General features: G+C 32.0%; 1 long non-coding RNA gene across 1 annotated transcript; it reads left to right on the top strand.

Annotated features, from left to right (window-relative positions):
- The first annotated feature begins 1,193 nt into the window (after nucleotides 1-1,193).
- Nucleotides 1,194-26,393, top strand: LOC132933957 (uncharacterized). The gene is made up of 3 exons (XR_009662964.1): nucleotides 1,194-1,277; nucleotides 26,126-26,246; nucleotides 26,315-26,393. It is a non-coding gene; the product is annotated as an uncharacterized LOC132933957 (long non-coding RNA).

The following is a 26,393-nucleotide window of genomic DNA, read 5'->3' as shown; positions in this document are numbered from 1 at the left end:
TATAACCTTCAATAAATCCCAGAAAATTGGTAACTATATAGTATGATATTGATATGTATATATTATATATAGAATCTAAGAAAGAAAATCCCCGGAAAAAAATCTCTAAAGCAATACATAACGATAACTGTTGGAAACAGCTGTCTAAGATAATAATTAATAAAAAATGTGAATGACAATATATTATTATATTATATTACTATTAATTATTATTTTTGACAGCTGTATCCAACAGTTAGATATACAGTATTGGGGATTTTTTTTCGGGATTCTATATATTATATACATTTAAATATCATTCTTTATAGAACACACTTTTTTTCAAGAACCACAGTGTGCTCAAGTAGGAATATCAATTTGAATATGACTATTTCTCTTACACTTTCTTAAATCATACTTCGCATAGAGCCATATTTTTAAAGTAATTATCAATAATTTGCAAGACCATTCCCGAGACTTGCAAGTCAATAATAAAGGAGTTATTAGGGGTGGAACTGAGGAAGCATTTCATCAAACTGGAAGGGTGTCTTTTGACCAACCACGTGAAGGGGCGTCGCCGCCATCGCTGAATCCCCTTCATGTAGGGGAGAATCGATGCGTCATTGTCTGAATTGTGTAGTGTTGAGCTGCGCTGTGGACCGTTCAGTGATTTATTTCTAAACTTCACTCGTTTCTCGACGGTACTGCTCTCCTGTTGATGGTTCTACTCAAATATGTAATGGTCATCTCATCATCACATCCAATACGACAGTGATCGTTTTCCTACGCCATAGGTTGGCACAATATTATATTTTATAATTGCAACCAATACAACACGTTCCGATTATTGGAAATTTGGAACTTCAAGTATGTATAACACAATACATCATCATATTGTGCATGTCGTTTGACCTCTTTAAACTGCAGTCTGTGACAACATTAATTGTAATACAACAATGCAAGCCGTTAAAAGGACGTTACAGCCGCTTTTGTTTTTTTAATAGATCGATTCACTTTAGTTTTTAAATTAAAGAAGCCAGACGTGATCGGCTGACCGTATATTTGCCATGTTCCGTACTTGTAACACAGAGACTACAAATGCGCGTTTATATTCCTCTTAATGATTCATTTTCGTACTGCTCCTGTGTTATTATTAAAGATGTCTCAGGCTGATATGTTTTTTATTTTTCAGGTATGATATCGTTAGCTGTGGTGGCAGTATATTGGATTTGACACATTACAATGGTTGACGTTTCAAAACAAACCGCGTAGTCAGCAAACAAAGGTTTAATTTTGTGGTAAATTACATTACTTATTAATAATTACTTATAATAATAATTGTTCAAGTCACATTGAAATAATTACTTATTGTAGTTTGATAATATATTAAGTAATCAGGCTATGTGATGTTGTTTAGATCGTATACATACCTATACAAGTGCTTTTGAATTAGATAGGTACCAAGTTCGATATGTATAGTTAGGAACAGGACGGAATTATATATCAATGAAACAATGAATAACGATGATTTCAGTTACTTGGTTGTAAATTAAAAATATTATTCGAGGGTTACTTGAAATGTTTAACGTATATTCCTATATGTTATTATATTTTAAACACATAATGGTATTTTCAAATGCAATATTTTATGGCCAAAATAAATTCGACTTACTATATTACCTATTAAAATTAAAATTAAAATATTTAGTTAGCTATAAAATATATATTTGTTTATAACGGTGTGTCTAGACCACGTATTTACAGACTTATTGCGCTGAGGTACTAGTGCCCGACTCCTGTTAGACTCCGTGGTGCGCGTTTTCACTACGTTCCCTAACTTATTTAATGCACACTCTAGCAAACATGTTTTCTGTACCTACCATATAATGATTATTCAATGATTATATTTACATTATAGGTATATGATTTTTATCTTGGTTAGAAAAGATTTATAAAATGGCTATGAGTATACCAACCTACATTATAATGTTGGATTATAATATTATCATTATAACCTAACCTTTGACATCATTAATTAATATCATTATAATAATAATATTGGATGTATCTGATTGCGTGCCCAAGTCAGATAGGTAAAAGATTTTTTTTCACTTTTTTATTTTCCGATTGCATTCTATTATATAGTAGGTTACAATTCAATTAGGTACTCTATTTTAACTGACTTTCATACTTGTATTTGTTGCTCTACCTACTTCCACAATATATAGCCGTATTGCCCCATTGACAGGGAAAAATTGCATATTCCCAATTTCAGATTATTTTCTATTTTTTCTATTTTTATTTGACAGTGACATTGATCATTTTAGTCACCGTTTATTCGACTACCTTTGTATCAATGTTGAAGTTATTGCAATAATATCTTCAGTTGATTTTCGTTTTAATTTGTTTCAAATATTTTGTTTCTTTAATATATCAGAAGAATCTGATTCATGATAGTGATTAGTTAAGACACTCTCATTTTTGAAGAACTCTGATTCAATTATCTTAAAAGAATATATGAATTTCTTATATTTTGTAGAACTCTGACGCCCAACATTTTGTAGAAACAATATTTAAAATTACCAATGACAAAAATTTGTTTATTTTTTTCGCTAAAACGGTATTTATTAATTATTTAGAATTTTAAATAGAAATCGATCAACTCACGATATACTTTAAAGTATCTCTAAGAAATTATTTGACGCATTAAAGCCTGAAGAATATTATGGTCATACATTTAGAATCATCGTACCAGTCGTAAATTAAATTGCTAAGTGATTAATCGATATGAATATAAAACGGACCAAGAGATCTTTTTATCGTAATCTCATCAAATAAATACCAACAATTCGTGTTTAAATCGATCTACACGCCATATGGGCCGATGGCATATTATTTATTATGTTGTTTATTAACGTTTCACATTTAACCCCAAAAATAATGAACAGAAATAAAATACAGTGCTTTATCCGTGTATCTCAGTTTTACAGTGCTTCCCATTTATATTTGTGTATGTATACTGTTTAGGTATATATATGCATTATGTATAATGTATATAGTATATAGTATGTATTTTGTGAATAACGTTATTCTCGATGCATATATAAAAATAGGGGTTCTTTTGTACATACACATTACACATGAATACGCTTCACCGACACAATCCATTATAAAGTTTGCAGCTGAGCAGCTTACGTCTGTGCCTTTTTGGTGAGTCACCGCTGAAAATTTTCGACAGATGTTATTGAACACCCCGAGGGCCTTGACGCTCAAATCCAATCTGCTCTGCCGATGTTCCACGATTAGGGGACGTCAAAAACATATATTATGTGTATATAGTATTTATATATATTAATAGCTGGGTATGGGAAAGCAAACCTTTTACATACTATAATGCATATATATGTATATATATGGGTATTGAATAAGCTATATATTCCCATTCCCTAAGTTAATACTAGGGACCCTCATATAGGGACCTTCACATTTGTTGTATACACTGATGACTGACGAGGATTGGCCTTCCATGCGATATAATATATGTGTAAGTGCGTCCTAAAATATGCGGCATACTCAAAAATGATTGATTTTCAATAGTGTTGGTGTAAAATTCAGGGCTTGCATTTTAAAATAAAATTCCATTTTATGTTATTTACAATTAAAGCATTACACAATTTTTGTGTTTATCGTTATTTAGAGTTCATACGTTATCCAACTTTTGCATTTGTCGTTATTCAGAATTAAAATGTTATCCAAGATTTGCGTTTATCGTTATACAGAATTAAAACGTTACCTATCCAAGTTTTCCATTTATCGTTATTTAGAACTAAAACGTTATATAAGTTTTGTGTTTATTGTTATTTAAAATAGTGTTAATACCTATTACATTTAAAAATAATAACTAATGCGGGTAGGTAATATGGACCGGATATGGAATATAATATAAATTAAAGTTGGAACCAGATAATCAACAAAAAATTTCCCAAAGGATTTTGTTGTATATTTTATCAGTAAATTATAAGCTCATCTATGATCTCGTTTATTAGTAGAAATTAAAATTTTATTTTCAGATTTTTTGTATTACGAAGTATAGTGCATTTTTTTCGTATAGAAACTTTACGGGTAAGGCACTTAGTAATTTATAATTTTGTTTTGTTGAACCCTCTAAGGTTTTTTATTTAAAATTATTCGTAGGTTATTTGATTTTCACAAATGTTTATATACGTGTCTATAGCGTCACCCCAAACTATACTATATTGGAAAATTGGTAAAAAGCAAAATAAGTATTACGTAAAATTTAAAATGATAATGAGTATTTAAGTTTAATGAATTTACATATTATTGTATGTAGCTTTAAAACTAAATTATTGATATGTAGATCCCATTTTAAATTATTATCAACAATCAAACCTAAATAACGGATCTAGGATATTTCTTTTATTTGTTTGAAAATTTGTAGATGACATTTAATATAGACTTTTAGTTACTACATTTATTTATTGAAAATTTAATGTACATGGTTTTGTCATAATTCACAGTTAAGGGGATAGGAAGCAGCCTATTTTTTTTTACGCTTTAGACATACAAGCATGACATGATTAAGCATACTTAAAATAATAATCAGATTTCAATCCTGTAAAATGATTTGAGCTGATCGACCTTTTTTCTAGGTTATTGTGGAGTCACTCTAGATTGATTAAAATTAGTTTCTCGTTGGAACAAAATATATTATTTCATCAAATGCAATGACTTGTGCATGTGTGTGCGAACCACTAGTTGTTTCCCAGAAGTTATAATGAATATCGCACCGTTGATAAATATGCGGGTAGTAGTGGTGGCACGCTGGACACTCACACAAATGTACAATTTACTACTCACACAACAGCATTACGCGACTTCAACTGATAAACTAATTAACCATCGTTTACTACTTAGAAACAGAGCGCTACCAGCCACCTTAAGCATATTTCGTTTAAATATTTGTATATTAAATTAAAACCTTTCGTTGTTTTAATGTAAACCTTTTGTCAGGACATATCTGTAAATAATAGGCAAGTATCATCAGCATAATAATATTATGTATTATCATATTATGTTACTATTTTGCCATACATTGTTTAATTATATACCACGTTTATCTATACTATAAGAGTCTGCTGCACAAAATAGTACTGGTTGGACCTCTCTTTCCCACAACAATTTGACTGATAACGTTGTCTCTTTTCAACATAAAATGCTCAGCAGTGAAGCCAACTGTGTTTTTAATTATTTACATTTTATCAGCCAAAGAAAGATCGGGCTGCTTGAATAAGTTCAATGTGCATGTATATGTGCAATATGCGTAATAATATTATAGTTATTTGTTGTTTGTAAGCTCCTTGACAACGTTTGAAGGTACATAATAATGAGGCGCGTTTCTATATAGAAGTTTAAAAAAATTAATCTTTTGCACGGGCTACGCCGGGCGGGACAGTTAGTATATAATATGAATAAGATTGGACCTAGAATACTACCCTGAGGAACACCATATTTTATAACATTCAAATCACTTGCAATGTAATTTAATTTTACTATTTGTTTTCTATCAGATAGGTATCTTTTAAACCAATTTAGACTGCGATTATTTATTCCGAAAGAAGGTAGAATTCAAAAAATATTTTTATGATTTATGAATTCGAAGGCCTTTGCTAATTCTAGGAAAACAGCTAATGCTTTATTACCATTGTCTAATTCATCATATAAATTGGGTTACATCATATAACGCATTCTCTGCTCCTAAGTCCAGTCTAAAACCGTACTGGTTTTTAGACTATAGTTTATATTTTTCCAGGTGCGTTATCATTGTTGTTTTAATTATTTTTTCGAAAATTTTAGAAAAATATGTCAACATAGATATGGGTCCATACAGTTTCCAATAGTTTTTCGATCTCACTACTTATATGGTGGTTTGATTAAAGCCCATTTAAAATCATCCAGGAAAATACTATTTTTAATATTTAAGCTGTATTCGTATATATGTACAAGTGTATAAACAATTTGTTCAGAGGTATAATATATTAATATTTTAAGTGTTATCATATCATAATATCATATCCCGCAGAGGCAGCGGTGTTGATCTTCATAGATATATACAGAAACTAGATAGCCGTCCTTATACTACAATTATGACCAATGTTGGAGTCGGTTGCCATTTATAAAGCAGGCAATGTTTACAATTATTCATATACATATATACTTATATTATATTATATTATATTATATTATATTATATTATACTGTGATAATATTATTTTGTAAAAATTACCTGCTTTGTAAATGGCGGCCGACTTCGATGATAAGAAGGAGACGGCTATCTAGTTATTGTATATATCTACAGTCGTTTATAATTAATCGTACCTCTGAGACATCAACTTTTATTAGGAAAAATTCGTCGAAAGATTACCACATCAACAGTTTAAATTATTGTTTGTGTTACTCAAAAATTGATTATTCATAAACCTAATGATGGGGAGTATAAAACTCAGACATCGGTGGTTCTCACATCTTTAGCCATGTTTCGCGAGGACGGCTACTTCACGCCTTGTGTGACACGGCCTAGGTAGACTTCGGCTAGGCACACTGGGCGCCCGAGCGCCAGACAATGTTCTTCCGGAAACTCTCGTTTTGAGGCTGATCGGTGGATTTTGAAAGTCCCGCGTCGGCGAGTGCTAGGAGATCTGTGACTGCGTTGTCCGACACGCACTGGTGTGTTTCGTCTTATCCTACCGGTATGTCGCAGTACGGTGTAATCCAACTCGGGTAGGTTGCTCTTGTGCGATATAGAAATGTGCCCTTCACCACTTCGGTCACTGTCAGACAGGGACCCGTTCCGAGGCCTTTAGACACGTATAACAATATTACCCTTCCTCAGTAAGTTTCAATATAGGAACGCCTAAAACACGACTGTTAGTTTTGTCGTGAGTCCCTTCCGATCGCTTACACCATGGGTGTGGATTTTTCTTTCGTGGTTAACGAATGGGGGCATTCACTTAGCAGATGCTCTGCGATTTGTAGGGACTTGCATATGGCAAGCTGCCTCACCTCTCGGGCTTAAATAATGGAATAGTGGTCTGCTACAAAACTGCCTAACCAGTCCGCCTTCCCCTTCATTGGTGACCCCTCTGCGTTACCACCGGTCAGTTCAATTGACCAAGTCACTCAAGAATTGATCAGTCAGTTTTTATCAACGTCTATAAAAAAGTTACTTACGAGAATTGACGCCCCAAATAATACCTAATAGTTCATTAATTAATTTCCAAGTTACTTTGTATTATACGAACTGTTTTAAATTTTTTTCATAAAATTTGATTTTAGCAAGCCTTAATAATTTCGTAAGATTATTTTTATATTTTTTATAGTAAGCCGCAAGTTTAATATTATTTGAGTGTTTATACATCTTATTAAGAGGAGTTGTTGACGACGCGCAGAACATAGCAAACCTTTTGGCATTCATTCTTTTAACCATTTATATTTTGAGTTAACAGATTTAGAAGTGGAAGAAACATTTAGGGCATTTGTAATTATATTTTAAAATATAGAAATATATTCATCTACCGAGCTATTTTCATAAAATTTGGTCCATTTTTCTTTACTTAAGGGTGTCGGTGCCGGTTTTTCCAATTTTCCGAAATTCTACAAAATTTAAAATTATATCTTATATTTTAGTTACTACCTTAATTATAACACTTTTCCACTAATCTACAGCGTTTTTTTTTATTTTTAACTTTGGAACATAAGATTTTAGTCGATAGCTCAAAGTGGGAGTGCTATGTGATGTGGAACAACCTATAATTTAACTAGCTACTATATTAGAAAAAAAATTGTGTTTATTATTTTTTTATACAACTTCTAATATAAGGAAAATTTGTTTTAGCCAGCCCCCTGACCTAAAATTTTTTGGTGGCTACGTAGAAAATTCGCTGTGGTCTTCCCAACACGTTACATATAGCTCGGAACATCGACTTTGGTGCAGCACCGTCGCATTGACACTATTTATTGTTATCTGTGGTTGTTTGTACAACTGAGTAACATAGAACAACTCTTAGTAGTGCGGACTTCGGAATACGGACCAAACTGTGTTTTATTTCTTAACTTCTTATACTTGTCACTAGTACTGTTCTTCTGCCTAATCACCTCCGAACTGATATTGATTGTTTTCCATTCAGTAAGCCATCGGTTGGCATACATTTAATAATAAATACAGTTAACGGGTACAAAACATTATGATATATTATTATTATTTTGCTGATTTCGTCGTTCTTCGACGACAATGTAGATTTTTTATATCATAAAAACATGAGTTTGCGTGTCTGTTATTAACTTTATTCATCGTTTATGCTAGGTTTGGTCTAGTTTCGATTTCAAGACGTTGTTGATTCAGTACCGACTATTGCAGTACAGTCTTGCCATAAAATCCAGAGCTGTGGACAATGTTCACAGATTGGTTAGTTTTCTGCTACTTGCTGATTATTTTTACTTTGGCTGCAAGCACGTGAAACCCATGTATTACTTCAGAACTCCAAAATAAGTAAATCAATGCGTCATCGTCGTTTCAATTAATTCACTTTAGTGAATAACACTAGGTATTTGAACAGTTTTTCCCCTTTTCATATGTCTGTCACTTTAATATTTTATCTATATTATGTTCAGTACTAAACATAAATAAATAGTACCCTAAATTATATTATTATATGAAACAAGTTGTAATATTTATCATAAAAAAACAATATATATATAATAGTGTATTGTGTGGCAAGGGCGGTAAGTGAGCTATTTCAGTCGCGGACGATGTAATAAAGTTTTTCGCTCAAAACTGAAATTGACTTCCCGCACGAGCTACACATACTATTTGTTGTCACGCGTCTGCGTTCATTGATCACGCCATCACGGCAAAGGTAATTCAGGCTAGGATCTATGCAACAACCAGTCTATTCTACAAAATCAATATTTCATGAAAGAAACGATTTGGTTTTATTTATTTTAAGCGTCATGCATGGAGGTTATAATATGAATATAAGATGTAACCAAAAGCTTATGTTTTGTAAGGACCGTGGTATAGATTTCAGTATGAATAATAATTTTTATATTAAAATAAAATAAGAATAAAAAAATGTAATCAAGGCAAAGGTAATGCATTATTCGGGGATCTATGCACCAAACAAATTATTATACGAAAACAATTTCATGAAAGAAAAATGTTTACGCGTCATGCAAGGAGGTTATAATAATATTATGAATATAAGATGTAACCAAAAGTTTATGTTTTATAAGGACCGTAGTATAGATTTTAGTGTCTGTTTGTTCAGAGAATACCCGTGATATCTGAGCTCAGTACTTTTGGGGAATTCCACTTTACCGCCCGGTACTTTTGGGGATTTCCACTTTGCCGCCCGGTACTTTTGGGGATTTCCACTTTACCACCCACTGGACGGAAAAACATCGCTTTCCAACCTTTCAACCGTTAACTAAACTTTCGGTGCAGCCGTGACAAAAACATTATTACAGAAAACAGTATAGGTAAATTTTTTTAGATTAAATAATAATCATTATTTAGTCACGTATCACATATTATTGTCCTTGTTTTGTATTAAATACCAACATGAAATTATCTTTATTCAATAAGGTAACATTTTATTATATTTTACAGCCGGTTATATTTTCATATCTTATCCATATAATATTATACATACTATATAGTCAATTAAAATTAATAGATATACATCATACAATTCAAACTTAATTACAATTCTATAATTTGATTAAATCTAATTTATATAGATTCATTTAAAAAGCACGATGACACAAAAACTACGAGAACGATATTGAAAAATAGTTCAATCTGTTTCATAAACATTATAGATACTTGACATTTGCACTAAATCATTATATTAGCATTTTTTATACATGATAAGATTTTAAAAATATTTTTAATCTTTATGAGTTATTTTTAGAAATAGCACGAGATATTTTCGATTATGATGTATTAACATTTATACGCCCCCCCCCCTTACATGTGTTAGATAAATCATAGCCTTCTTGGGTAGTTCTTTCTTTATTTTTGAGTTTATTTGGTCGTAGCCAGGTTTTTTTTCTTTAGTTTGATATTCGTAACGATTTTGTTTGCGATTTCAATTGGAGTGAAGTACTTCATCTTTTCACGTATTTCGTTCAATGGTTTACACTGTTCTATTTCGAGTTCAGAATCGATATTGTTTAGCTGAAATGCGCGTTCCAGATGTCTTGGACACAGCGTACCCATTATCCATATTCCTTGCGAATTGGTGGTATATAGCCTTTGAGATTTTTCAATTGTTTTGTAGCCTTCCACAACAAATAATCAGTGTCGTTGCAGAAAGATTACTCAAATAAGATTTGGATGTTTCGTTTATGACTTCTTTTATTTTATCAAACTTTTGTCTACAAGTGCTGTTCATGATAGTTTTATCCGTAGGATCTCTCGTACGGTGCCATTATTTCTTTACTAGCGCCATGTTTTCCGTAGGGTAGATGATCTCACGATTAATTCTAGCTGGTATTTTTGGCATTTCAAATTTAGCTGCCTTAATAACATTGTTAGTTAGATGTTCAATAGTGCCATCAATTACAATTGGTGTCTAAGCCTTACAGAGAGGGTTATTATTTCATCTAGATTAGATCTAAAGAGGTCCCAGTTTCTTTTTTTATTGGTAAGTGACACCTTGCGTTGTTATTTTTATAACATTTCAGCTTAACGTGAGAAGCACTAATAGGTGATCCGACGTTAATTCTACAAGTTCTATTCTTTCGACATATAATTAGAGGATATACCTTTCATCACAAAGAAGTCTAGTAAATCTGGAATCCTGTTCTGGTCAGATGGACAATACGTTGCTTTTCTCGTACAAATTATTTCAGTATTAAAATAGCTTATTTTCAACTACAACAATTAAATATATTCTTATTAATTATACTATCAGTTCTTTCGTAGTAAGCTTTCAAAAATCTTATTAATGAGAAACGTATCTTATATGTAAAAAGAAGGAAATATTATCATGACTCAGTAACTTTTAGGTTTATACTAGTAGTATGCGTTGATAAGGGATCTCTTCAGGAAACATTTTTTCCTCAAGGTTGGAGTCTGGATCGTTAATTTTGTTTATTTTTGAGTTGATACTATCTGGATGTAGCGCTGCCATTTTTGGTATGAAGGATGTAGGTACATAATTTGGTAAATGGACTAAAGGCGAAGATGTAAAAGCAAATAGTATCCTTTCACATTTGCAATTTGTATGCTGACAACAATATTGAACACTGTACACACCAGTCATGGACGCCAATAGCCAGAATCAAACAGTCGATAATAACCAAAATACAAAAGAAAGAAAAATGTGAAGAGAGATCTCGTATATAACAAATAGAATTGTAGTCACTACCTACTTCATAGAAATAGTTCACTCTTTCGTGTGTATTTCAATCATTTAGTGTAGTCATAAACATTTCTACTGATTTCTCTGCTAACGACGAACGTATTCTTCATCTACGTTGATTTCGCGTGCCTCGAATTGTTCACCTTAGGTGGATCATCTTCATATAAAACCACCAACTGAGTACTGTTCCAGTGGTGGTGGGGATCGACGAGACTTACGCTACATCACATGCCATTTTGATCGAAGTGCGGCCGCCATTACCGATGGCTGCGGTCTGCCACTATGCTGATGACGACGACTGTTAGAGACTGTGGTGTTGCTTCCAAAAGAGCTGTTAAAGGCAATCCCAGAAGTATATGTTGGCACTATGATTAACAGCTGACTTCGCGTTATATCCAAATGATCGATTACGCACATGAATTATGGATTTCAAGACGTTGGTAGTATATATAAAAATGGGCCACGTGAATTTTCTTGAAAATAATAACGAGAAAGATGATTACGACCGCGAAGACTACAGTAAAAAAGATGACGTCCAGGACAGGCAAGACGATGAAAACGCCAGCGACCGGCAATATTTTCCGTAAAATGAACACATCTGGACAGGCATTCAGCACATCCTTTCATTGCAAGGATCGGAGTACTTTTTGCATATGCCACCACCCTTCGGAAACCAGCTGATTATCAGATCCAACGCTGCCACCGAACCGCAAATGTCACCTCACGGTGGTATGCTGCGACCGCCACCAATAGGTATTCGAATACCAATCATATATTGGCAAATCGAAGCTTCACCTCAGAAAAACCTTTGCTTGTAGAACAGATGTCGCCGTCTTCCATTCCGTAGTGATTGCATACTAGTTCGATTGTTTTTTAAAACGCTCACAGCGCGTCCGACTACACATCCCACCATCCAAGGTGCTAATGGAAATTTGGAACCAGATGTAGCTGCCCTGCCAGGTATTTCTTAGCAGATTGAGTGCTTGAAGCAAGCATAGACTTCGGAGGTCAACGTCCACGTCCCCATTACTGTCAGCCTGTTGCAGCAATTCCAAGGCAGATTTACGTGGCATCAAATGTGATTTTGGTCGACGTGTGACTGCCAATGCCGTTGGCTGCTGTCTGCCACTGTGCTGATGACGATGACGATAACCTCCAAATCAGAAGAAGGAGTGGGAATAACAATCATTAGAGAAAATTGATCGAGCTACCCTGCCAATTGTTTCTTAGCAGACTGAGTGCTTGAAGCAAAAATAGACTTTGGCGGTCAACGTCCACGTCCCCATTGCTGCCGACCTGTGCAACAGGTATAAAAATCGATGATGAAGAAGAGGAACGTCATTATGAATACATGAATTATGAATTCCACAGTAACTGTAAATGGCAACAACTCGCACATCAGTCCCGGACACTAGTCATCAGAGGGAAACATTCCATAATAATATACAAGTAACAAATAGTTGCGAAATGTGAACATAGATCACTTATATATTAAAATAAACTGTAGTCACTACCCGTTGGCAATTTTAGTCTCTTGGAAGTGAATTTTTTTAGTGTAATCATAAAAAAGTCTTGTGTGCTTGTGACTAGTTATAGTCCCATTTGAGTTAATTTAGTACCTAAAATGTAAGTAAACCGGCTCTGTGACTTTGTTTACTTTGTGGCTTTGTGATTAATACTGACATTCGTTATTTGGCACAATATAATTCTTAATGAATTGCATCCCATTTCTAAATAATTTACGATTGTAAATAATATGATATGGTAAATTAGACTAGAATTTTGACATTAAATATATATATATATTTTTTTTAATGATCTTAAATTACATCGGCTGCAAAGGCCATTAGTTACAGTTTTTTTTTTTTTTATTATATATTATATACAATTAGGCGAATACAGATATACTTAAGAATAATAAATTTTTTGTTGTGAAGGTGTGTGAAGGTGTGTTGCGATACCGTTTTCAACTAGATTTGGAGAGCAGGTCAGTTTTTCTTAAGAAGTTGATCATTTTATTGATATCTTCTGTGTTGGGACCTAAATGTTAGATGAGATGTTATATTTTTTTGCGTCTTCTTCGTATTTAAAGCATTCAGTTATAATGTGCTTAACTGTAAAGATGACGCCGCAGGTTGGGCACTGAGGAGGTTCTCCTTTGGTCATAAGGAACTTATGGATTAACCTTGTGTGGACCATCCGGAGGCGATTGATATCTATTTTTTTTCTTTTGTTGAGATTGGAATTAGGCCATGGATATATTGTATTTTTGACTATGCAGAGTTTTGTAAGTTGTCTCAACCAGTGTTCCTGCCATTTGATTTGGATAATGTCTTGAATTCGGTTTTTTGCATCCGCGTATGTTGTCATGTTTAATTTTGAAGTGTTTGGTGATTTCGCTGCTTTTTTGGATTCTCCGTCTGCCTTTTTATTCCCTTCTATGTTGCAGTGCCCTGGGATCTAGATTAGGGATATGGTTGATCCTCTGCTCTTTGACTGGATTTTTTGTTGTTGTGTGAGCTTAGCTGTCAGTTGTGTTTTTTTTTATTTTTTAGACTTAAGAGTGTGCATAGAGAGTTTGAGAGTAATATATTGTTTCATTGGGGTGCCCATGATTAAGTATGGTCTCCACTGCCTTTAGGATACCTATGGCTTCTGCGGTGTAGAATGAACAACTATCTGGAAGTCTGAAAATAGATGATCGATTTTCTCTTCTTCTTTTTCTTCTTCTGATTTGGACGTCATCGGCATCGTCATCAGCACAGTGGAGGACTGCAGCCAACGGACCAAGTACCACGTCGACCAAAATCACATTTGATGCTACGTAAATCTGCCGTGGAGTTGCTGCAACAGGCTGACAGTAATGGGGACGTGGACGTTGTCCTCCGAAGTCTATGCTTGCTTCAAGCACTCAGTCTGCTAAGAAATACCTGGCAGGGCAGCTGCATCTGGTTCCAAATTTCCATTAGCACCTTGGATGGTGGGATGTGTAGTCGGACGCGCTGTGAGCGTTTTAAAAAACAATCGAACTAGTATGCAATCACTACGGAATGGAAGACGGCGACATCTGTTCTACAAGCAAAGGTTTTTCTGAGGTGAAGCTTCGATTTGCCAATATATGATTGGTATTCGAATACCTATTGGTGGCGGTCGCAGCATACCACCGTGAGGTGACATTTGCGGTTCGGTGGCAGCGTTGGATCCGATAATCAGCTGGTTTCCGAAGGGTGGTGGCATATGCAAAAAGTACTCCGATCCTTGCAATGAAAGGATGTGCTGAATGCCTGTCCAGATGTGTTCATTTTACGGAAAATATTGCCGGTCGCTGGCGTTTTCATCGTCTTGCCTGTCCTGGACGTCATCTTTTTTACTGTAGTCTTCGCGGTCGTAATCATCTTTCTCGTTATTATTTTCAAGAAAATTCACGTGGCCCATTTTTATATATACTACCAACGTCTTGAAATCCATAATTCATGTGCGTAAACGACCGCTTGGATATAATGCAGTCAGCTGTTAATAATCCCTTTAGACTCAACCTGTATAATTATATACACAAATATACAAACCGGTTTAATAATTGGAGTTAAAGATAACAGGTTAATAATAATCTCTAATTATATCAGCTTTATTTAATACCCATATTATATGGATCCAAAAGAAGTTCATTCAATTATTTACAGTTGAAATATACGTTGAAGAAATTCGTTTTTGAAACATTTGTTTCGCCACGAACTACGTTTGCTAACAGGTTTGCCGCCGGAAGACTTGGCAGGTGATTTCCTTAAGTTCAACCGTGGCGATGAAATTCCTGTCTAGGGTAGGCGGCAGTGGAGTCTAAACGTTTATCACTTCATGGACAATATCACAGCAATTAAGTCAGTTTCGTCCCAGGAGTCCTATCGGTAATTTCAAGGTTCTTCGATATGATAGGGTTTCTATCTCTAGTTACTTTCCATGCCAAGTGCATTATGCTACGTTTATGGTCAGCTCAAACTCCCCGGGATGATCTACTGCCACCAGTCATTACTAAGGAATGGCAACAATTTATGGACGTCATGCTAAGTTGGCGAACGGAGATTCGCATTCCACATTATATTGGTGTGTCCACTGGGATATTTGTTGTGTGGTTTTAGCGATGCCTCCGAAAGAAGTTATGCTGCTGTTCTTTACCTTCATGTGACTGATCCGTCTCAGAAGGTAACTGTGTACTTGCTAGGGACAAAAACCAAACTGGCACCGTTAAAGACAACCACGATAACCAGATTGGAGTTAAGTGGAGCTGTTTTGTTGGCACATCAGCGGTTGTCGGGGCGGCCAAATAGTCTGGCCAACTTCCGGCAGAGCTGGCAACATCACGCGCCACAGTGGCGCGTAACAGAGACAATTTCATTCGTGGGTGGTGACGATAATTTGACGATTTTCTACATTTATGTTTTTACCGTAAAAGGTTTTCCAAATTAATAAATAAACAAAATGTTTAGAACGTTTTGATGATAAATTCACGAGTAATTAGACTGATGAAAAAGGGCATGGGTTACATAAAAATAGGACAGGTATGATTTCCACACATTTGAAATCATAATTGAGTGTAATGTGTATAGAAAAATTAAAATAATTTAAATGTTGCAAGGATCAACGAAAAACTAAAATTGTTACCTATTCATTGTTTAAATCATAAAATAATATAAAATAATAGGTAAACGTCCAAATTTGAATTTAAAATATCTATAAAAAAAACATTTAATAAATATTTTTTAAGTTTTTTGGCTACAGTATGAAATACTTATGAGAAACCTTGTTACTCACTACTACTGAACTTTTATATGTAAGAGGTCTACTTGCACACAAATTAAGTAATAATCAGTCTACTATTTCCACTACTTGTTGAAACAAACTTTCTTTAAATGGTTTATTAATCATAAAATAGTTTTTGGAACACGCTGAGGTTTAGTGAAGACCCCAGAACTAAAAAAAAATAACTATTATAAATGCAGATGTTTTTACAATAGTATTTGCATTAATAATGTAAAAATAACATTACTCATATTACTAATATTAAGTACTATAAATATATTAAAATGTACTATTTAAGTTTAAATTAAGCCTATATTTATGTAATTCATTAATCAAATTTATTTATATAGAAATGTGTAAAATATATAATATATATAAGTTAACATTATAATGGCACTTTTATCAAAATAAATATCACCTTGAATAATACATTTATCGAGTAGTCATAAAAGTATATAAGTAATAAAATAAGATGTATAATTGATGTAGAAACAAACTATTTTAAACCATTACTCAGATGTATAAATATATGAATGTATAAAATATATGATAAAATAAGTAAACATTGAGTAAAAAACAATGATATTTTTCAAAAAAAAAAAAATGTGAATACTGTGTAAAATAATCAAACCTTATATTATGTATCTAATTTTAATAATTGTACTATTTTGAAAATAAATATCACCTTAATACTCATATAAAATATTAAAACCGATAACCATTACAACGAAAGAAAAAATATATTCTACACTTTTATAATGTATTGTTTTAAAATCAGGAACAGCATTTGTGAAATTTGTAAAATTTGTAACTTCATCAAAAAAGAACAAGTAAAAAGGGACAAAGTTAAAAATAAAAATGTTAGTAAACAACAGACACCTATCTGGTCGTCGAAACCAAATTTTACTAGGAATGTAACGGAGGAAACACGCCACAAAAACACTCTCCCCTACTACCAACCATACACACAAACTCTATGGCACCCGCAACTATTATAAAATCGGACAAAACCAGCGAAAAACTGGTGATGAAAAGTGATAACCACACCAACCCTTACAAAGACATATGTAATTTGTCTGGTTTTCAATACCCACAACACACGCTCGAGACAGCGCATTCAGCATAAATACAGAAGCTGGTGGTGACAATACCACACGACATATGTCACAACATCAGAATTCTCCAGCCAGCGAAGATAAAATCGTTCATTCATCGACAGAAGACGAAACCGGCGCTTTATTTTACTCGGTCTTGACTGTGACTTTCTCGAGCTCACGGTCGGACAGAGCTGAAACGCCTCATCAGCTGAGTTATATAAATAATTGTACAATATAATTTATAGTTCATATAAAATATAATAATAATATATATATATATATATATATATATATATTATTATTATTTATTCCGGAAAAAATTTATTTTCTCGTCGTACCTTTTTAAAAGTACAACCTCACAAAATTTGGCATCGAGTCACTGCCCACTGGTTACCGGTGACAAATCTAGATAGGGAGTTGTAACTTAGGAAATACATACACACTCCCCCCCCCCCCCCCCCTATCAAACGAACAACTAAACGGACGGCATCTGTAACTATTACGAGAATCGATAAGACCATAGACCAGAATACTCGTTATGACTACAACTGATAGTCACAAAACATGCAGTTGGTGTGGTTTTCAAGACACAACCACAATACACGCTTGAGACAGAGCATTTAGCATAAATACAGATAGGCAGTATCGTATTCTCCAGTCATTCAAGAACGTCCAAACCATCAACACATCAATAATTGAAGACCTAAGACCAAGGCAGACACAACTCGCAGCGAACACCCTCGTAACTACTAGGCGGTAATATCTTCCACCGACAGGAGAACTAGCGTGAGTGATGATACATGCATCAGCCGCTACTTCGGACCTACTCCACTATTGACCTAGAGTGGATGGAATAACCGTTTGCGGCATATTATGCCCGATTATCTAATGACATACTACTATTATAATACGTAAATATGACGATGGCGGTGACACTACCACAACATCCGACAACTACAGCCGGCAAAGATAACATAGTCCATACACCGACGGACGACGAAAATGCCCCTTTTTATGGCCAAATAACTGTTGCTCTCCTGGCGTGCCTCTTCAGGCGATCGTCTTTGATTCACTTGATTTCAACCTTGACTTTCTCGAGATCGCAGTCGGGTAAAGATGAACTACCCCATCAGATTTGTATAAAAAATATAAATTATATAAATAATCGTACAACATATCATTTATACCCGAAAAATGTATTATCTCATCGTGCCTTTTCAGGCCAAATACCACCCGTCATAATACGCTTTCTCAAACCTGTTACGGGACAACTTAATTCCCGATTTTTTTAAGGGTATTTCAAAATAATAACATCAACGCGATACTTGACAACTCAAGTATTATTATTTACGAAACGGGTGACCGATGGTCACACTGTTTCAAGAACCAATATCAAACATCTCAGCGATAAAATAATTTAACACACAATTTATAATAACATTTAATATGTAAGCATTATGAATGTATTTGACACACGTTTAGAATTCACATATACTTAGTAACATGACATAACATAACATTCAATTCTATGATATTAAATAATTGACTCAATAATATAAAACTGTTGTCTAATTAAAATAGAATATTTTAATGTATTATTTATATATAATGTATGAAAATAAATGTATAACAATAATTGTTCCACCTACTAGTTATTATACGTATGTCGAACTATACTCAAATCATCGAGAGAACGCAAGTCGGTGGCACCCAAAACTCGTCTATTGCTGGGCATTCCCACCACTTTACCAATGCGAGAGCCGCCTGTCAAACTTCACTGCCATCGCTAGACTGCGCAGCATCGCCGTTGTATACACGTAAAGATACACCGTGGCGGAATACTTAAGAGTTTAGACAATTAGACCACCAGACTGCAAATCGCGGTCATTTGAATGCGCAAGCAATTTCCGTTCTTTTAATGATTTGGGTATAGTCTCGTTTCATTGCTTGCTCCGTGTATCAGGTCATCGGTAAAGTAAAATATAGATATACTATTATATAATTCATATTTTTTTTAAAAAAAACGTTAAATTGTACTTGGTATAACTAAGTGTCTCGTCTAACAACCAAATCCTCTCTTATACCGCTGGGCTCCGGCCCTCCTATATTTATATTAATATGTCACTGCGGATACACTGAGACGACGTTAACTGTAATATACCACGTAACAATTTATAGTTGCATGTAAAATATTTAATATTTACATTTTAAGTATGTATTTGTAAACTATGTATCAATAACAATAAATTATTTTTGTGTACAAAAATGTAAAATTGTTATTACATTTGATACTTTTGTTTATTTTAAAAGTATGATATTATAATAAATATTAAATTATATGTCTGGGTTCAAAAAATTGTGTTTCTAAAATAATATACAATTTTATAAGATGACGGTTTTGTTGTTGCTTTACTAAATTAATTACCTAATTTAATATAAGATACCATTTCCATTGTTTTCAGTAATCACTGGTGTAAGTCTTTTACCGACTGGATTAACCGCCTATGACACATTGGATACATTGTGCCGTCTGGTGTTTTTTGTTGCGTTAAAAAGTTGAAAGTCGAAAGCCGTACATTCGTTGACCGTTCTATAGTACGTTGTTCGTACAGTGATTTTACGTCTGTAAAAACATCGTTGCGTATAAATCTGTATTCAAATGTCTAGCTATCAGTCATCACGCGGGAACTTTGATTTACGTGCAATTATGATCCTTATTTAGGCAATCATACTGCGTAGGATCGAAGACAATTCTCCGGTGCTTTTCTATATGTATGAAAAGTATAAAGTCGATAGCTGTATTTCAGTGTCTAGCTATTATCATGATCGGTGTAAGACATTAACCCACTGGGCAATCCACCTATTGGGCATTAGATACAATGTGCCGTTGTTTATCTGGTGCTCTTTGATTTGCATGCAATAAGACCACCTCGGTAGACAATAGGTATGCGAGGAGTTTATTATTTTCAAATAAACAATCCATCTGCAGTTAAATTAGGGTAATCGTATTAACAGGAACAAAGAATAAACTTCTAACTCTGTACGAATTAATTTAATAAAAATGAAAATAAAATCTCATAAATTCGAAATTAAAGCATTTGTTGAAAAAATATTTATTTTATCATACTATACCTAATTACAATGTGAAATATATTTTTTAATAATAATTTTATACCAATATGCTTCAAAAATAGCACATTCACATCGAATAGGTAATGGAAATAATATTATAGTAATACAAAATCAAAACATCTACATAAGCAATAATAATTCATCAGGAGGTATGTACAATGTACTCCATTTAATTATTTTATTTTATATATTTTTTTATTTCTCGTACCATTAAACAGTAAAACTGAAAAAAGAAAAAGCTATAAACTACAGTGAAATAAATAAAAAGATTCATCTAAAGTCAAAAATTGCTAAAAATTAGAAATCGTATTGATTGCTGGCCACATTGGAAAGAATAATATTAGGTAGTAAAATAATATTCCTAAGTAAAAATCTAATAAAAATAAAAAGAATTTTAATGAATATTTAGAGATTTACTACATTTTTATTTTCCTAGATAATGAATATTCCATAATAAATATTGCATAATATAATATATATTATTTACTACTCTGTTACCAGTCAACAGGATTTGTCAATTTATTGATAGAACATATTATATTGGATAAAATGCTGAAGGTAAACAATTATCAGGTACAGTTATATATATCAGAATAAAACTGTCAGTATGCATATTAGATTCTGAGCGGAACGATGAATGTATTGATTTTACAATGAAGTGTGTTTTTTATTTTTATTTTTTGTGTCGATCAGTAGTCAAAATAATCGTAAAAATATCAAAAATCCAAATTTTATACATTCATAGAAAATTTTTTTTTAAATTTAAGATTTAGATATATAATTCTCTATTTCTATTTAAATTTAAGGTTTAGATATATAATTATTTATGTTTGTGTATATTTGTCAACAAAAAAATGTCTACAAGAAATTTAAATTAAATTTTTACGAATATTCGAAGTAGGTACCTACATATTTATCAATATTGGATATTCATTTGATTTCTCATGAAGTGATAGCTTATTTTACTGTTACTCAAAAACGAAAAACGCGAGTCGAAAAACGTGAAAATGTAATACGAGGCTCCTAATATATTTTTATAATAGCAGTGGAAAAATATTAAAAGGTTATTTGCACTTATTTTTTTATAAGCATTTAATGTTTGAATTTTGACAAAATTTATCAGATTTAAAATTTAAAAATGATTTTGTAGTTAACAATTTATAAAATGTTCACCTTGAATAGCTAATGATTGAAAATGTATAATAAGGTTCATGTAAATAGGTAAACAAATTACTATATTTAGAATAATATCACCAAGTATAGTTAGTAATATATCATAGACTGACTGACCTATCGCTTAGAATCGTGTTTCGTATACCATAATATCATTTAACACCATCTATTATACAGTGGTCAGTGACCCACTTGTAATCTTCTGTAGAGCAGAGCGACTAACACTTGCCTAACTTTTTTTAAATGATCCCTTTTTCTCTAAATACTAAATTGAATACCACAAATCCCTATACTTACCTTGTGGCTTGTACCATCAATAGCCATATAATTAATTTTAATAATATGCTATAGAAACACTATCTTTATTGTTTTATACCATAATGGCTATCTAATTTGTTAGCTCTGCAATAGAGCATTGTTACATAAATTTAGTATAGTTCAATATATAATATATATTATAAAATCAGTACAATCACATCAGTACATAGTAAATAATATCATTTTAGATTCTGAGAAGAGTGAGTTAGTACTTTTAAGAGGTAAAAATTGAAAATTCACATTCCATTTCATTACAATAATTAGGAAAAATCAAAATAAAATAAGGAAACATGGGAATTTTTACGTAATACCAGTTTTCGACAAAATAATATAAAAATAGGTATTGTTTTTTGGGTGTAGCTGGTACGTCTAATACACATAACCGTATAAATACCTACTTGAAAAATATCATTAAATTGTACTTAGTTTTTCTACTTCATACGTAGATATTTTCACTATCAGTCCAAATAATTGTAAAATTGAATATAAATTAGTTCATAACGTGTTCATATTTTTAAAATTTATAATAAGAACAACTAATGAGCAAATTTGTGGCATGTACAAATCTGCTCCCAAAAGTACCTTTTTTTATATCAATTCCCCCCAAATTACCTAGAGCAAAATGTACCAGTTGCCCTCAACCAAATATAATATATTACACAAATAATATGGATAAAATGAAAATTGTATTAATATTAATAGCCTACTTGGTGCAATGCGAGGATTTTACCAAAACGCGTATTATAGACGCGTCTAAGAGGATAGCCGATTTATCGCATGAGTAACGAGTAACGACAATTGTATTAGGCTTTATCGGAATACGCTTGTTACTATCATTTATTATACCTGTCTTTATTAGTATTTGTATGGTTGTTAGAAATTATTATATGATACGATGTATACCTACGTCTTTGATAGGTAAATTTTAGTAGACGAAAAGCACTGACGTTGTTAAGGCCCCCGGTGCCGATGCCATTTTGCCCTCAAAAATACATTCTGCGGGAATAACGATACCGCCTTGTAGAATCAACCAAATATCATAACTTTTTTTTTAATTGCTAGAGGGAAATATTCTACAGCCCGAATCGATCTCTGTTTTTCAATATTTTATTCTCAAGCTGTATCATATGCCTAAAGAAATACAAGACAAAAATCATTTTTTTTACAAATTTTGAATACAATTTTTTTAAATGAAATACAATATCAGAGATCAATGCAGTCTGTAGGAAGTCTACTTCTTTCAGATAAAAAAATAATCATCAAAATCCGACAATTCTACAAAGCTTGAGAATTATTCCCGCAAAGTAATTTTATTCGATATAATACACCCTATCACCCCCCCCCCCCCCCTAAATAGGTATCGGGTAGTAGATTAGTGAAAAAGTCTTACAAATGAGGTGGCAACTAAAATATAAAATCTAATTTTCAAATTTTAAAGAATTGTGGAAAATTTGAAAAACTGGCATCGATACCCTTAATACTATGGAAAATATTATAAAATAAGTACAAACAAATAGATAGGTACATTGCTATAAGCAGTATAAACAAAATTAAAAATATTACTTATCACACATACTTAAACAAAAAAGCCAAAATTGAAGATTATATAAATAAACTAGCTGATCCAGTGGACTTTGTTGCCCATTAAATGTAACAACTCTATATAACTCAAACTTTGTTAAAGACGTTATTTAATATTCAGTGTATGATGTTCAAACCTTAACATAACTTTTCCGTGTGGAATTAAAATTTTGATTCGCAGCAGTATATACAGTATCTACCTGCAGTATCTACCAAGTTGTACATGTTTAAATTTTTAAAAATATCATTGGCCATGCAATTATATATGTTCAATATTCATATATGTACCAGGTTATTCATTTAATGATTTTCCTAAAAAATTCAAAAATAATGTTTACATAGGTATCTACCGACCCTAGGTACTCAATAACCAGCCCACAAGAAGAAATAAGTACAATTGATTTAAATATGCAAAATACTACAACTGCTGCTACTACAAGATTAATATTGAAAGAACAAAAAAGTACAAGAGCTGAAAACATAGATAATAACAATAACCTACCAATACAAAGCAAAGAAATTCTGAAAAAAATTACAGACCTGACTTATTTAATAGACCAAAGAGAATATTCTGCAGAATGGTTACAACAATATTGAAGGTTCTAAATAGTGTTTATAAAAAGATGAGTGGTATGGAAAATAAAGATGAGCTAAACTCATTACCTTCTAAACGTAATTCATTAGCATTATTAGACTTGCCAAAAAATACAAAAAAAAAGAAAAGAATTAACCAACAAGACAAAATAACATGCTAATAATAAATTATTAAGCTATAAATTAAAAAATATTGTAAGAATTAAGCATCCTAACTTATATATATTTATTGAATCATTACAGATGTGCAATGTATCTGCAACGACTGTATCATTGGTACAACAACAAAATGAAATAATAACTGTTCCGAAAATAGTTAGTTTTAAGGAAAATAAATTTCAATCATATTGTACGGGATTTCAATATAATGACGATAATGACATTTTATACTATTTAAAAAACATAAGTCAATTGACCTAAAAATAAATATATAATTTATCTTAATATTATAGTATTTAATTTTAATTTATTCATTTTTACTACATTTTGTGTTGACTTAATACAATTATGATTTATTTAAATCTTGACTATTTGTAATTGTATTGTATGAATATTGATTATGTATTTGTATGTTTTGTAGTTTTGTCATTTAAAGATTAAATTGTTCATTAAAAATTAATGTATTTAGATTATCAAAGTATGCCGGGGACCAAACGTCCTATGGCTAATAACTCTCCGGGACGAAACGTCAGTGGACGGATTTTTTTGACGGGGGCGAAACGTCTGTTTAACAATTCATCAGCATTATTAAACTTGCCAAAAAATACAAAAAAAAAAAGAATTAACCAACAATACAAATTAACATGCTAATAAACTATTGACAAACATACTATGTATAGTAATTTTTTTATAAAATTGTGTTATACCTTTTTATTTTATTCGAATTAATGTGAAATAATAAATAATATGTGAATATTGTGAATTAAGGTCTTAGTCCGTGGTCCGTGGTGAATACATAATTAATTTCATGAGAATGTGATAAAACAAAAATGATAACGACTGCATAATGATATCAATATTATAGTGCCGTAATAGGTAGTATTTGAAACGAATATTGAGCGTTAGGTCAGAATATTGAAGGTAATACTGGTCAGAATACCAATTTTTCATCTACGAAATAAAATATTTTTTCAACTAGAAGTTGTGAGTTAAAACAATTTAGTATTTGTACTTGAAATTTCCTACAAAGAAATTTAAATTTACTATATGGGAATCTAAATAACAAATTTGAAAACATAGGTATTCATCACATATAGTTGTCCACGGAAATAAATCTCCTATGTGAAAAAACGCCACTTTTCAGTAAAGACAAAAGAGTTATTTAATAATTAACATTTACTTTATTTAATTTGAAAATACTTTAAGTGTCCGATAAATAAATATTATTTTATTTTTTCAAATACTTTTATAATATATATATATATATATATATACCTACTTTATTCATAAAGATATTTAAGGATTAAAATAAAAAAAATGTCAGGATATTTTTTTATCTAGGTGACAAGAGATTTTAAGTTTTCAAATTTTTATACAATGTTAAATAGGATATTTTATGAAAAATATAAAATACAATTTAATAATAATAAAATGAACTTTTAATAATTTGTATAATATCCATAGTAAAATAATGTCTTAGTATAAATTATAAATTTAATTATAAATAAGCTATTTTCTTCAATTTCTTATTTTTAGTTTTCACTTTATAATGCTGTATTGTAAGCATTTATTAAAACATAAAGTAATTTCTCAATGAATTTCTATTTACATGTTTGACTAATCTGATACATACTATTTCAATAAGTTTTACCATTCTGCTTTTTATATTGCGTTTTGATTCTAACAACAATTGTTCAATTTTTGAATTCAATAAAGATATTATTCTTAAACTATAATCAATGGTTGCATCAAGTGGATATAAAATGTCTGAGTTTTCATAACTTTTAATATCTATAAAAATATTAGGTAGGTATCTTGATTATTTGTTACTGAATAATGTTTACTTTTTTTTAGCTGTCTTGTCAATGCAATCTGAATGTTCTAAATTACTGCTTACCCACCCTGCCACATATACCACTGCAGAAGAATTATGTTCACCCAAAAGAATACTTTGTATATTAGTTGGTGATAAAAGGTTGTCCATTAAGCTATGTTTGTAATTTTCATCTTTTTTGTCATTAACTTGATGTGTTTTATTCACAGTTGTTTTCATTTTTAAATCTACCATCATTATATCATAAAGTTTTAATAGAAACTGGCATGCATCAATTTCGCAGTTTCC

The sequence above is a fragment of the Metopolophium dirhodum genome, chromosome 1 (assembly GCF_019925205.1).
Source record: "Metopolophium dirhodum isolate CAU chromosome 1, ASM1992520v1, whole genome shotgun sequence".
NCBI lineage: Eukaryota > Metazoa > Arthropoda > Insecta > Hemiptera > Aphididae > Metopolophium > Metopolophium dirhodum.
Note: the sequence above shows the minus strand (reverse complement) of the source record. Positions and strands in the feature narration are given on the sequence as shown.